The sequence below is a fragment of the Ixodes scapularis genome, unplaced genomic scaffold (assembly GCF_016920785.2).
Source record: "Ixodes scapularis isolate PalLabHiFi unplaced genomic scaffold, ASM1692078v2 PGA_scaffold5__190_contigs__length_132052651, whole genome shotgun sequence".
NCBI lineage: Eukaryota > Metazoa > Arthropoda > Arachnida > Ixodida > Ixodidae > Ixodes > Ixodes scapularis.
The window spans coordinates 30,941,150-30,956,144 of NW_024609880.1; the positions used below are offsets into that span (position 1 = coordinate 30,941,150).

The 14,995-nt window shown below is 43.0% G+C and overlaps 1 long non-coding RNA gene across 2 annotated transcripts; it reads left to right on the forward strand.

Moving 5' to 3' along the window:
* Nucleotides 1-371: 371 nt before the first annotated feature.
* Nucleotides 372-9,048, forward strand: LOC115314466. Of its 2 annotated transcripts, XR_006078358.1 has the most exons (4): nt 372-861; nt 1,278-1,441; nt 3,388-3,391; nt 7,142-8,539. It is a non-coding gene; the product is annotated as an uncharacterized LOC115314466 (long non-coding RNA). The 2 variants fall into 2 exon arrangements; XR_003917543.4 differs by lacking the exon at nt 3,388-3,391 and having other exon boundaries at nt 373-861; nt 7,816-9,048.
* The last annotated feature ends 5,947 nt before the right edge of the window (nt 9,049-14,995 follow it).

Here is a 14,995-nt window from a genome sequence, read left to right on the forward strand (position 1 = left end):
TGGATTGTGTTGGCTATGCAAAAAATATAAATATGTCCTATTTAATAAACTATAATTATTCGAAAACAACTTAAGCGTTAATTAATCAAACTAAAAGTGCCGAGTTTTTTGTTTTATTTTTATAAAACATTTATATACCTAGCCCAATAGTTTTTAAGGCTTTATATTTTGCTAGGAGCGCTAACGTCAATTTTTAAGAAAACGAAACTCAAATAATTTAACAAGAAACGAGCATGCCTGGCTTGAGCGGCAGGCACACAGGCATGCGAGCGCCTATCCACAGATCTGCCCGTGCCTAGATCTGGGGACAACGCCAGCGTAGGGAAAACCGCTCGTAGGGAATCCGTTCGGGTGGTGGTGATGATGATGATAATTATGTCGTATAACACCTGAGACATTTTAGTAAAAAGATCGGACACAAAAAGGGACGTCTCAAACCCAGCTAACTGGTTTATTTCTCGACCATCCTATATCATGATAGCTTCACGAATGACTTGCCCACTGGCGCCACACTGGCCTCGCTGTTTTCAACGGTTCTCAGGTTGCCGGGGCGGCTTGTTTGAACTGTTTGAACCACAGGTTTGAACTGTTTCAACGGGAGTCATGGCAGATCCACTTGGAGGCTTATTTAAACCAAAGTCCCGCTGGCGGGAAAAGATAACGGACGGAGCAGCACTGCGTGGCCTCGCAATCCCAGCGACCCGACGAGCTCGCAGTGGTGCTCGGAAGACGACCCTCCCAAAGCCGACGACGCGCACTCGCGCGTACATGCGCAAGCGATCACCTCTGTGGACAGCGAAGAAACATCGTCGCACTGTGACAACTTTGTTGGCGTTCGTTTCATAAAACCCGTTCTATAAGGTATGTGTTCAATCTTCATTATTTTACCTGCGCAGTAGAACCGGCCAATATCTGAAAGCTAAATCAGCCTGCGCGTTAAAATCGTGAAAACACGGCAAAGCGAATCTGCTGCGTCCTCAACCCCTTTTACCATGACACTGGATGTCTTAGCAAAGTCTTGTGTGTTTATCGCATCTTAAATATAAATGTGCCGTGTCCGCAATCCGCGGTATCAGTTCCCGTTTTATGTGGTTTGTAGCGGATAGCCCAGCGGCTTATCGCGTTTTTTTTAATAAATTTTGCTGTCGTATTCCCAAGGATAGCCCACCCCATGTTTTTCCCAATTTATCTCTTCATTTTGGGTGGGCATCCTTACGGGATTTTACGGTAGTTTTGCTTTGTCCTATGCATAAGTCAATGTCCTTTCCACTTTTCAGGAGCTTGTGTCCACCCTGAAAGGCCTGGCGAGCCACGTGCTCGTATTCAAGCTGGTGCCACGAGGTGGGCCTTTCGGGCATGCCAGGGAGGATGAGAGGCTGTCCCTGAACCGCCTACTAGTACGGAAGGTGTTGCCCTCGGCGTTACCATCATGAATGTCGACGTAAGTACATGGAACCTTCACCCCTGGTGCACTGTCCTTTTGAGTTACATGTGACATGCCCCTTGTGACTAGATGTCATCTTCGGTGTTATTGGTAGCCAGGTATTCATGATACCTCTGGAATGCTGTTCATTGAGTGACAAGGTTGGGCAGATATAACCTAAAAAGCATTTGAAATGACGAATACTGGAATACACAGCAGTGACAGCTAAAGTACTGATACTAAAATACATTTATAAAAAGAGCATTGCAAAACGACTCAAATATGTGTGACCAAAAAAATAGGTGACAAGGTATCTTTAAATATGTTTTATTTGAAGGAGAAATCCTGATACTGAAATATGGGGGGCAGTCAGTTCATTGAACGACGTTTCATTGACAGTTCGTTTCATCGACAGTTTGTTACATCGACAGCTCAGATAAGCTTTTTTTTCTGTAGTGACTCCCTGCAGAATGTTGCCGCTCAGCAGCTTGAGTGGGTGGCCCCACTGATCTCTACTATAGGGGGCTGGATGGCGCTTAGCTGCTGTCCGAGCCTGGCGCAAGTGAAGCCACCGGAAGTTTGATTCTTGTCCCGAAAGTCGGGCGTGCGCTGGTCTTCCTAGTGCATTCAGTCGATATTTTGGACCATGCTTTTTTGTGTCTTTGATTGGGTTTTAATACTCCCGTTCTGGATTAAATTCCGAGAATGAGGCATTTGAACTTGAGACATATTCACAACTTTATCAACTAGAATCTCAAAATGTTTACATTGAATGGCTTCCCATGATGCTTCTGGGGTCTGCATGCGCTCTTAATGCGCAACAAGCAGGCTCTCTTGAGGGAACAAGCGAAAATCCAGCGCCCTCGACGCTTTTCGAACCAGCACTCGGAAGGGTTACAAAGCCTGCCAAGCGCTCACTTCCGGGACAAGCCGCTCACCTCTGGTGGCTTCATACTTGTTTGCTCAATGCACCATCCAGCCCCCTCTAGTGGAGATCAGTGGGTGGGCCAGGTATGTTAATATTTCTGTAGTGAGCCGCCACAGACGGTCGCTGCGAAATGACGTAGACGGGCGGGCCGGGTAAGTTAATGCGTGTCCCAGTGACATGCACAACGAAACATCAGAACACCGTACGGTTAGCGGAACGATTGTCGATGGCATGTCAGTGTCGACGAAATGTATGTCAATATGTCGTTTGATTAAAAGTTGTCGATGAGATGTCTGTCGATGAAACAAAACAGATCCCAAAATGTAGGTTGCCACAGTAGCGGGGTTTGCTGTAAAATGAAGCAAAAAATAATAGTCTGGGTGCAGCGAGCTTCATATTTTGTCACAGGTGTGTTGCAGTGGTGGATGTTACCATGTGAAAGTTAAAGGCACTGATTTGTTTGTGCGAAAAATCGGAAGAATATATGCAAGATTTTCAGTTATCGGTGGAGGGTTGTGTTTCGTTCTCATGTTGAGAGATGGCACAGCACATCACGGAAAGTAGACCGCACTGTGGAGCAACGGGTCTATGGCAGGGTGTCTCGACCCCAATTGCGTTTTTCTGTTGTGGCTTTCATGTCTGCGTGCATGGCTATATTGTCACGAATAACAAATGGTGAGGCGGCGAATAACTGACAAAACTAAACGCTGAATGGGGCAAACTTGTGCCCAAAACAAAATAGAGAAAGGCTAGCGTCGCAGGCGTCGAAGCAGCAGGATTGAGCGCTAGGAAGAGACTGACTTCGCTCGCCATGCGGAGTCCCTTTTGTAGTCGCGTGGGTCTCTGGAACATTCGGCCTAGACATTTCGGTGCGTAGAACATTCGTAGCTTGATCAGACAAGAAATTTCTCGAATTTGCGAGAACGCCAAGTAGAAAGAATAAATAAAAGAACATTCCGCTGCCTGGAATCAAACCCAAATCTTCTGCGCTACAATCAAGTGCAGTAACCATTTGGCCACGTACGCGCTCGCTCAGCGACGTGTGTGGCAATATTAGAAGAAAGCTGTGTTACAGCAAGATTATCTTCAGCCTCGTCGGACTCGCCATCACGGGTTTTTCTAATTGCAGCACATTGCTCCATCTCCCAACAGAAGCACCAAACATTGCTTTCGGCCATCTGCGTCCTGACGCAGGTTGCTGATGCTTTGCAAAAACAAAGCTGCACCTTTCGATTCCACAAGGTAACACCCATCACTAATGTAGTTTGACAGAACCTTCAAGCTTGCCTTGTGCAGGTGTTACTCTTTCCAGAGAATTCTACAGCTAGCTCCGCTACTGGTATCACATTATGCATACTTTGAGATATTCTAAATGTCATATTCTGTGTTATTGACAACCAGGTATTCATGATACCAAGAAAGATCACTCCAGCCATATATATTACTTTTTACATATAGTATGCAAGCAACACAGACCAAAAGAACAATTGCTACACTCACTTGCATTTGTGGATGAGCTTTTCAAATGATGTCCAATCAGTTAGCACCTGTCGATTTGGGCGGAGGGCCGTGGAGCATTATGTTAGTGCCTGTAAATACGCTCTCGACAGTTGCCGATAAAAATGGTGTTCTGTGGTTTGTTTGTCTTCTAATCTTTGTCCATGCTTTACGCATTGCTTCTTTTACTATGGTCATCCAGCTTGCACAATTGTCAATGTTAACTTCATCTCCACATCAGTTTTTGGTCCTCCTAAATTATCTTGAGGTGTCCCCATGCTCTGATATGGTGAGGTTGCCTTTTCAGTAATGATCTTGTGACGTCACGATGGAAGGAATCGCTGTTCTCTTATCTATTGATAGTATTTGAAAGCATAAACTCTGCTCCCCTCCATCGATATGGCACGAAAGTGCAGAGCACACCTGTAAAGCTTGTGCTTGCAGTGCCTTAGATGTTCAGAATCTAGATGAAGTTTCATGGAAAACATTTGTTATTCTTTTAAAATAGAAAATAGCATCTCCTGTTGATTAACCTTATAATGCTTTACATTTTTTAAGCAGACCTTATATGAAACAGTTTCTTATATTTATTATTCTATCATAAAGATAATTCACACTGTTTTTATTCACTGACCTTGTTGCAAACCTTGCAAAAGGAACAAAACAGTATGTGATGAGGTGCACTCGTCATAAACCACAAAATGGCAGATAACTCATGGCAAGCTGCGCTTATCATAAGCCGTTAAGATTTTGCGTAATCAATTAATTATACCCTGAGGGTCCTCATGTACAAAGACAATGTTCTGATCAGATCCTGGTCTGCAAGGTAACAAAGCCTCGATGGCCTCTTCACAACAGTCTCCACTCATCTAAAGCAAAAAAAAAAGGCTTTATTTTTAGTTTCCAGTTTATTGATTAATTGAAAACATTAAGGAGCTACATTGAGTTTTGATTGTACTTTTATACCACAAACACACCCAAAATGAATTTTACTTAGTAAATATAAATAACCTATAACTAGGCCGTATATCCTCCGGTGTTTATTTATGAGAAAAATCGGCGGATGTTTTTCATTGTTTATTTATTTTTCAAACATTGGTGTCTTTTGACCAGAGTTGGGCCAAAGTACTTAATGTACTTGGGAATACAAATGCTGGGATACATCAAAATAGCTAAAATAGTGATACTTATATATATCTGTAAAAATGTATTGTGATATGCATCGGAAATACATTTTAACAAGGAGCAAAATGTATTTGGAAATACAAATGCAGGAATACCTCTTAGAGATGGCAGAAATACAGATACTGAAATACATTTTTCCAATTTGCTTGAGGTGCCAACTGTCATATCATAGGCAACAAATTAGTCAGGAGGTGCAATGAAAATCATTCTTGCTTTGTCTGTTGTTTTACACTGAAGCAATACAAAAGAAAGACATGCAAGTGCCAAACTCGGTTACACTTGAGGAGCAGGAGCTTCTCAAATAGCCCACCTGTGAGCCATTGCCCATTCAAATGCAACGTCATGTTGGCAAAAAAAAAAAAAAAAATAGCTGCTCAACAGTTGGTTCATATTAAATCAAAGAAACAGTACTTTCACAGCTGGGAACCACATTTCTTCACTAAGAAATGCGCCGCTCACAGCACATTTTTTATCTTCGCAGAATAGAGAAGAGGTCGCATAGACAAATGTTTCTGGGAATTGGAATGAACGTTGGTCAGCATAGTAACAATGCCCCAGCGTCCCCTTAAAAAAAAAAAAAGTCAAGATTTTTTTTTTTTTTTGGGGGGGGGGGGGGGGGTGTGGCAGAAGCATGGTGGAAAACATTCTTCAGTTTTGCAGAATAAAGAAGGGGGTTGCTAAGATCCGACACAAATAGTTCCGAACAAACCTAGGTTCGCATGATAGCAAATGCACAGCATACCCCTCATAACGCTCTCTGGCCTTCTCTAGCAAAACAAAAAAAGTTATCTTCTTTATCCAGAGGTGGGGGTTATTTCTCAAGAAATGTAACGAAATACATCCCATCTTGATTGTATTGCGGTACTGAGAAACATCCCAAATGCATTTCGATACAGAAGTACAGATAGTGGTGAAAAAGAAAGTGTTGCAATACAGAACTACAGACACTAAATGTATTTCTGAAATACTATTGCAATACATTTGTATTGCGATACTGCACAACCCTGCTTTCGACTTGTTGTATGATGTAGACGCTAAAAACAGCGATGATCGGTGAAAAAAAAAAAACTGGTTTGGGACAAGTTGCTTTTTTATCTGCCGTCCTCTGACATGAACCAACAAGGGCGTTGTGACTGTTGGTAGTAACCGTCTAACCCACCTCTCGGGCCCTTGTGCTCCAAGGTCAGCGATCCCGCTGATTGGAGACCCCAGTTTGCTTAATTCTTGGTAGCAAAACAGGCTCAGCAAATGCCTAGAATTAGGGGTTTCAACCAAAATAGTAATCGCCTAGCGCTAAATCGTCCCCAAAAACGGTGTTTTTCTGTTATAACCGATTTTGCATTTTCGTCATCGGCTGATGTTTCTCAGTATTTTTAGGTTAAAACTGGAAAGTCACAACCTACCGATAACTTGGGTTCTGTGTTTTCTGAGTATTTTTTTTCTCGAATTTGAGGGTACTTGTTTTTTTTGGGGGGGGGGGGTGGTAATTTTTTGTGCAGATTCGGTGTTGTTTGTGTAAATTGGTTATGACTTCAACCAATTTACACAAAAACACAGAATCTTTGGAAAAAATTAAACATCGAAAAAGAAATACCCTCGAATTCGAGCAAAAAAAGTTAACTCCGAAAACACTGAACAAGATCAGCGTTTTCGGTTTTTATTTATTTATTTATTTTTTTTTGAATTCGGCATACATTTATTGGTTTTTATTTCGAAATCCAATATTTGGTAAGGTACGTTGTTGGGCTAGTTGGTTCATCTTAGTAAAACATATAAAATAGCGCAACAGAAACAAGGACAAGAAGTAAACAGGACAGGCGCTAACTTTCAACTAGTTTTATTCTGGAAAATCGAACACATATATACACACGACAAGCAAAGCAGCACCACGTAAAAGTTGATTAATTTTTCACCCGATCATTCAAAAACTGAAATTCATTACAATGAAGAACAATAGAAGTGTCGCTGACACATGCCGTCCCACTTTTTTTGATAAAGAAAGCTTCCAATAGCTCTCGAGCGACCGTCTCTCGGCTTCTTCCTAGTATCCAATATTTGGTTTTTATCAGTTAATATACGCCAGAAAATTTATCTTTTTTCTTTTTCAGTGAAATGTATTCTATTACACCTGTTCTTTTATAAGCACTCAGCGATGGATACAGTTGTAGACAGGTCAAAAAAGCATGTGTTTAGGTCGGTAAGTTCCTTGAAAGTTCGAAAATCCAAAAAAATAAGTAATTATGTCAGGAATATAACAAGATAGATTAAAAAAAGAGTATACCATTTGTGAAAGTAACATGTATAGAAGGCAGTTTTAAACTGACAGAGTTTGAAACTGCCTCTATGCATTGGGAAGTTCTGAAACATTTTTGATAAGAAACTATTCAAATCACTTCTTAAAACCACAGTGAACTTGGCACACGAGGACCGGTCCCCAAGGAGAACAGAAATTTAACTCAGAAGGCGAGCGCGAGTACTGCACCTTGATGTCTGTGTTTACAGTTAGATCCTCCCCTGACTAAACGAAAGTGGACCCCAATAATAAGCAACCAGCCCCATAAAACATTTGCAATGAGTTAACAACCCCACTCCCTGCACGTACACACCCACACACAAAAAAATATAGCTGCACAATTAGATCTAAAATACTGACCCCTACCTAAACCTATAATGTTCATTGGCTGCTTCCCAGTTAGACATGTGTGTCCTGTGTGGTTCCAAGGAGTGGTCACAACCCAACTTTGTTTTATGCTATGAATTAATTCATTCGCTGATGTTTCAGTACCTCTTCTCAACCGAGGCAACATGGTCAACCTCGACAAGCTGGCTACTGACCAGTACCACGTGTGCCGTGTCCGCGGCATCTAGCGTCTTGCATTTGCGCTCGGCAAGGCACTCGCAAAACTTTATGGTAATTCTATCCTTGGTGGGTGCTGTGCCCCATTCTAACCTTTCGAAGGCCACAGGTGTTTAAGATGTGGAGCCTGTGGCCAGTGGGGAGGTGTATGTCTCCAATTTGCCGGACCCTAGCACTAGCTAAGTTACCGCCGAATTCACAAACCTCATTTCAATTGAGGCGCCCCTCCACTTCCTCAAGGAAGGTGTGAGGGCCGGTGCTGGGGAGGGGCCAGTCGCGACGACAAATAGGCGGCCTAGGCTGCTTAGCCGTCCTCGCGATTGGCCAGTGCCGTCCCTCGTGCCTTCCTTGAGGAAGTGGGGGGGTGCCTCAATTGGAATAAAGGTTTGTGAATTCGGCAGTTAGTGTCTCTTTTCCCCTATGTGCAATCCCAGCCATTATGAGCTAGAATGAAGAGCTTTCCTACAAGAACCTTTCTAATCCGTTATTTCAAAGTTTGTTTATTTCTAAAGAGCATCTCAGTGCCTGCATTTTGATGTCATAATACTCTACTCTAAGATCTCAAAAGGTAGTCCACCCCTATTTTTGGCTTGATTTGCTTTACTTTTTGAACACCGAAAGATAGACTACTTCTAGTAATAGTAGTGTTGGGATCAGTGATGGCCTCGACACAAATGCGGCTAGTTAGCTGTGGCGGGATACAAGTGAATGTTGCTGACTGGGAAGTACATACCTCGGGATTTTATGGTTTGTGCCAAATAGCTTTAAAAATGAAGGGATCTGCAGAGATGCTTGAAAAATCATCACTTTTCTCGTGGTAAGGAACGAATTCAGGGCCATAGAAGAACTGCAACAAATTGTGTAGTTGGGCTAGTTCGTTGGTCATTTTGAAATGGTATCTGTCTGCTTCTTTTTATGTTTACTTACTGTACCATGCAGAAGTAAAATTTTCAGTCGTAAGTGAGCGCTGTGTCTGTGTTCTCTTCGTCTTTTTCAGCCATAGGGGGGCTCACACACCATTGGTTGGGTGGCTTGCAAACCATGTCGCTGATTTCCATTGTTGATGTGCACTTTTTCCCATAAAAAGAAACAAAATCAATCAAAGCATCAAGCGAAAAGTTCAGTGCCTAATCATGAATGCTACAAACGGAATATTTGGTAGCCTTTTTCAGCTTGGGCCATTCTAGATGGTTCAGTTTTATTTTCTTAAAACTTGCTTTGAGAAGCTTTTTACAGACAGGTGAACATTATACACCCAGGGTTCCCAAACCAGGTTTCATAGGCTGGTCTTTTGAATTCCGCAAGCACCCAAATATATATATTTCATTTTTTTATGGGAAAGTGAAGAACTGCATATTTCTACTCAAATGCTATGTATACCATGAAATACCCAGCATCCTCTGATTGTACACTAAGCGCCCACCCCTAAATGTTGTAACATCTAAAAAAATATGGACAGTGGAAATAGAGATAACATCGATAGCATATCAAGTGCCCATCTCCTACTTTTTTGCAATGATCTCCGGATTTGTAGAGATGCCTGAGCGTTACTTTACGACATATTTTAGGGTTGTACAAATATTCTAAAATTCAGAATATTGAAGCGAATGACGCCGTAGTCTACTCGCACTTTGAATTGGTGAGGGGTATTCGGCAACTTCAAATATTTTCAAAGTATTTCTTCACTGCTATACACTGCCGCAACGCACCGGTGTATAGCGGTGAAGCGTGATGCATGCGTGGCGGAGCAAAGCACTGAAACTTTTGTGAGCACGATGGTACAAAGCGGTAAATCATGACGTGCCTGGTGCAGCATGAATGCTGCAGTATCAAGGAGTGTGGAAGGGGCGCAAGGGAAAGGTGGGTTCCATAGCACCTTTTGAAGGTTGCTAGGATTCCTTGTCACCAGAAAATTCGAGAACACTTGTTTGTAAAGGTTGAGTCAAGGTGCCGGATAATGCATTATCCGGCAATACAATTGGCGCCTCCATGTAACAGGCCAGCATTTCACCATGTTGCTCTTGTCGCCCAGGGGCAGGGCCAGATTACCCATATTTAACTGCTCAAATGAATAGGGCCCTCTGTGAGGGTATCCTCCCCTGACAGGGGGCGTGTTCCAAACCTTACTCGACTGGATCCCAGCTACTCCTGCGGGTCATGTCACGGGACATTTCAAGCTGAGCAACGCCAGACGCAAAAAGGTTTTCGAACACCAAGGTATGAAACTGTTACTCTAGAGTGAGATTGGGTAAATTTCGGAACACGGCCAGGTTGATCACAACCTATGGCCATTGCTGAATCAATGGCAGCTGGCGTTGGCACGAGAGCACTCGACACAGAACACGCACAGTGGTCTGTGTTAACCGTTGCGTACAGCGTACATACATTTTTTTTCTGCGTCGACCCTTCGCCGGAATATTCTGCAGGCTTGATTTGAAACAGAGTGATACGGTATTCATGCCCATGCGACTCCAAGACTCGTGGTGGTCAGCCCGAGCGGATGCTATGAAGCTCTGTTCGCTCAAGAAATTAGGGTCGCCTTGAGGGTCTGAAGGTTAGGAAGAACTAGCAGAGACATGGGTTATGGTTGAAGACTATGGGTATGACTGCAACAGTCGTAGCTTAATTCAGGGATAGAGTGTTGCAATGCTTCAATGCCATCAGAACGCTACATAATCAGACGCTCACATTGAATGAAGCTGTAAACCTGACGAAATCATTGAGTGATTATGTATCCGGTTTAAGGAAAAGATTCAATGAAATGAAACAGGCAGCGAAGGAAACATTGGGAACTACGTACAAAGCAACAATCATAAGAAAGCAAACCGATCGGCACAAATGGCAACCTTCACCCTCAAGATGCCTTACTGAACTTGCACTGTGATACCAATATTGGCATGATTGACAACCTTCTGCATTCACTTAAAACTCGTTTCATTGCTTACAGCAAAGTCTGCCTACAGTTTACTTTTTATTGCCGACCGCGGCACACTTTCGTTGAAACAGTGGTGATTCCAGGCAATGGATAAATCTGGTCTGTCGGACGATTTCCCCGATGAACTAGAATTATTTTCCGAAAAGGAAGGCTTCTGTAAGAAACATTCCAAAACTGTAGTCTGAGAAAAGCTTCAAGGCTCATTTCTAGGTGTTCATGTACCCATTCTAGATTTTTATTTTTTTTATGTTTACAAACTGCACGGGTGAACAATCTCTTTGTAGGCCCAGATTGACATAACACAGACTTCGATCAATGATGGCCAATGACCGCCTCAGTGAATTGTCCTTGCGGAGTGTGCAGATGGATAGTTTCCGTTGGGTCGAAGTCCAAAAGTTTATAATCACGATTTGAACAAAAGATTCGGAAGATCCCGTGAAAGGTAGACATGATAGCAGCTTCCTTGTAAATTGTAAATAATGCTGAAGACAACGGTTGTGCAAATATTCATAACTTTTAAATATTGAAGCGAATAATGCCGTAATCGATTCACACTTTGAATCGAATAGGACTATTCGGTAATTTTGAATATTTTCGAAGTCTGAAAATACCGGTCTGCAAAATGTTGAGCCGCCCCCCCCCCCCCTCCCCACCTCCCGCAAAAATTAAGATGCTTTGCCGTAGTGCTGTCGTGTAAAGTGTGAAGCTTCATGCAAGCATGTCTGGTGAAGCGGTGGAGCTTTGTGCGAGCGCGCAGTGCAAAGCAAAGAAGCTTGGCATCCCCGATCAAGCTCGAGGGCTACACCGTGGAGGCATACTTGGTTGATATGATAATCTTATGTTATATTGTCTAAAGGAAACTGGCTTTGTAGTATCACAGAAGCCGCCGTCCTGCCATTTTACAAAGTATCTCCTCACGATCTTTTAGCTTGTTCTCAACTGGTGTCAGCTGCTTGTGCAAGCTGATGAAGCATTTGGTGAAGATAACTATTTCGGTAGTTGGGACGATGACATGACAAGCCCAGTTGAAAATGTAACGAGATACATTATTCCCTTGAATGTTGCGAGACCAGGAATATATTTTCACGTGTATTTCGATGCTGAAATTCAAGTACTAACCCACAATCTGGTGTCCTGTATATTGTTACAAAGGGAATGGAAGACCTGCATATCATAGGTAAACTGGGCTTGTGTTGCTGTACCGGTTCCTTGACCTCCGCTATGGTTCTCTCTAAGAGTAGCCTGAGGCAGTTGTGTTCAGTCCCCAGAATATCAAGTAGAGTCACTGCCTGCACTTTGATGGTCTCACACAGTCCATTCATGAGCGTGCATTGTTCTTACCACGTGAGACAACGCCATCAATTTTCTGGCAATGAAATGAACTCGCTAGCATTCCTCTTGCCATTGCAGATTTTTCAAGTGTAACTAGCCGAAGTAGGGTGGTAGATGGGGATAGTTGGTAAGAGCGAAACTAATCATGATGGAAAACAACCTCTCTTACAAAACAAAGTGAAAAAAAAAAAAATTCTTTATTCATAAATTGGAGTTTAGCACTGCCACATTGTAAGGCTCTATCCCTCTGATTGCCAGCTGCCTGGTTGGCATGTGTGTTTGTGTTAATGTAATAAGACTAAAATGCTTCCTTTTCATAAAACAAACTACACATGAAGGTCATCCATTGTTTTGTTGTGTTAGTGCCTTTACTTCATCCTTGTGTCTGAGGCTGCTTTCCAGTATTTTTATTCCATAATAATCATTTTTAACTGACTTTGTGTGCCTTCCTGGCCACAGACAAGCCACCCCCACAACCAATACCTTAACAGTGCATATGTACTGTATTGTCGGAAGGGGAATTTGGACAGGACATTTTCACCTGTGCCAATGCCAGCGAGCACCTTTCCCTGCAATACAGCGGTGTCTTTCGGTGAAGCAAACCTATGCTGATCTGCGAGAGTATGAGAGTGTGCTTCATTGCGAAGTCATTAAGCTCTCAATTTAACTTAAAGAAAAAATGGGAATATATATACTCAATTGATCAAGCTATCTACGTTGCGAAAATAATTTTAAATATGCTAAACGCATTTTTGTTTCGAAACCGGGGAACCAGAGCACGGTAACGAGAGTATGTTTACAAACATCCCGGCGCCATATTGTAACGGTTCTCCGTGGATTTTTTCCTTGCGTTCTAAGTTTTGATGACGCCTTTCCCCGCTGTTATCTTCGTCGTCGCACCTACAGCCCTCAGAGATGGGTAAGTAGATCCGTGTACCGCGAATGCAGTGAGCATGTAACATCTACATGTGTGTAGGCGTTGTAAAATAACATCTACACCGTGGTGTGGAACTACAGTCTCAAGAAGCCGAATGGTTGGGCATTCCGCGCGTACAGTGGCCTCGGAGCTCGAGATAGCATCTGCGTCGTGTGCAAGGAACATGGTTATTCGAAACGTTCAATTGAAACTGAAGATAGCGAAGATCTCTGTTACCTTGATACGGCTACGTGAAAGTGCTTCGCTTATCACGTTGGTCGTAGCTACCAAGTGCGGGAGGTGCGCTGAGACTTTCTGACCGAGTTGGGCGCCTATTAGGACGCAGACGAGTTGATTATGATCACTGTTCTTTTTCAGTTACTTAGGTACGACGGGAGACAGACGTTTAAGCGTTCCGACACGTTATTCCCGGTGCCTACCGTGTTTTCAACCTGATTGACGCGTGAGACGTAGCAATACTTTTAATCAATTTCCAAGGCGATCAGAAAGCTCCAGTGCAACAGCTCCACGTTGGACGACACCTCAGCGAGCTGCAAGTCTGTGAAAACGACCGTTTTTTTTTTGTTTTTTTTTTTCGTTTGAAAGGCCTCCAGCGTCTGCGGGGAAACTGTCACAACATGTCGTCTGGGTTCAAAGAAATACTCTTCATACAAATCGTTGCTAAGGGCATTGCTATGGGCTAATGCATGGAGGCTCCACATGAGGCTAGATTTTTGCTTACAAGTAAGTCAATAATTTTTTTGTAAGCAATCTAACTTCTTGATATCTAATTATGATGTTCTTGTCGTCTCTGTGTCGTATTGCAACGAGGAAAGCCATTTCTGAAGTATGACATTCCGCTTTGCTTTGATAGCAGACGACACTGTTGCAGCGAGCGTCTTCATTGAATTGCTTCTGTAAACCAGTAACAAAAACAAGTGCATCATCATGACCGTAAAAACCTCCGCAATGTGCCTTTTTTTTTTTTTTTCCTTGTGAAGAATATAGCTTTGTTCGGAGGGGTGAAAATGCCGTAAAATCAACCTACCTCATGCAAATCAGTTACGACGACGACCCGAGGTGCATTACCGGCGTAGTGCAGGCCACCATGAGAAACAAATCTTACGCCTTCGAGGTAAGTCGTTTTTATTATTATTATTATTGAGGCTTGTACTAAATACTAAATTAAAAAGCTAGTCCAAACAGGAGAACATATGAAGAGCACAATGAAAAGAAATCATTAAAGATATTTAAGCATAAACAAAATAACCGGATAGCGTATGGACACAAGCATACTTCTGAACGCCGTTTTACCATAAAAATATTAAGGCACATTCACACTTTTGCGACCTCTTAAAACTGGGTTTCTTGAAACCTCTCACGAGAGGACACACTGGCGCCATCTATTGGGTAGCAGTGTAAACTTGACAGTCCGGCATATTTTCTATTTGTGGCGCATTATCCTTTCTTTCTTGGCTCGAAAAGTTTTGTCAACGTTATAAACAAGCCTTTCTGATAGACCGACACGCTGTTTACAAACAAGCCCGCATTTGCCCACACCAGGTGTGGGCACTGCGCATGCGCAGACAATTAATTCGCGTGACTTGAAGCGTCTGCGCACGCGCAGTGCCGTCCACAGCGCCACCGCAGCTGTGGACGGCACCGCAGGTATTACGCACATTTGACCTCGGAAATACCGCAAAACCTTCGCTCTTGTTAAATGCAGTTCCAGGGTTGCTGCATAGATGGCGCCAGCGTGTTCTCTCGTCCCAAGAAATTTTAAGAGGCTTTAACAAGTCTCGTCTTTCTCAGTCGTACTCGGTTGCAAGAGTGAACGGGCCTTAAGCGCCATTCACAGTCTTGTGGCCGAGTAAGACTAGACCGGCTTTTGAGCCTCTTGCGATCTCTTAGGATCGGATGCG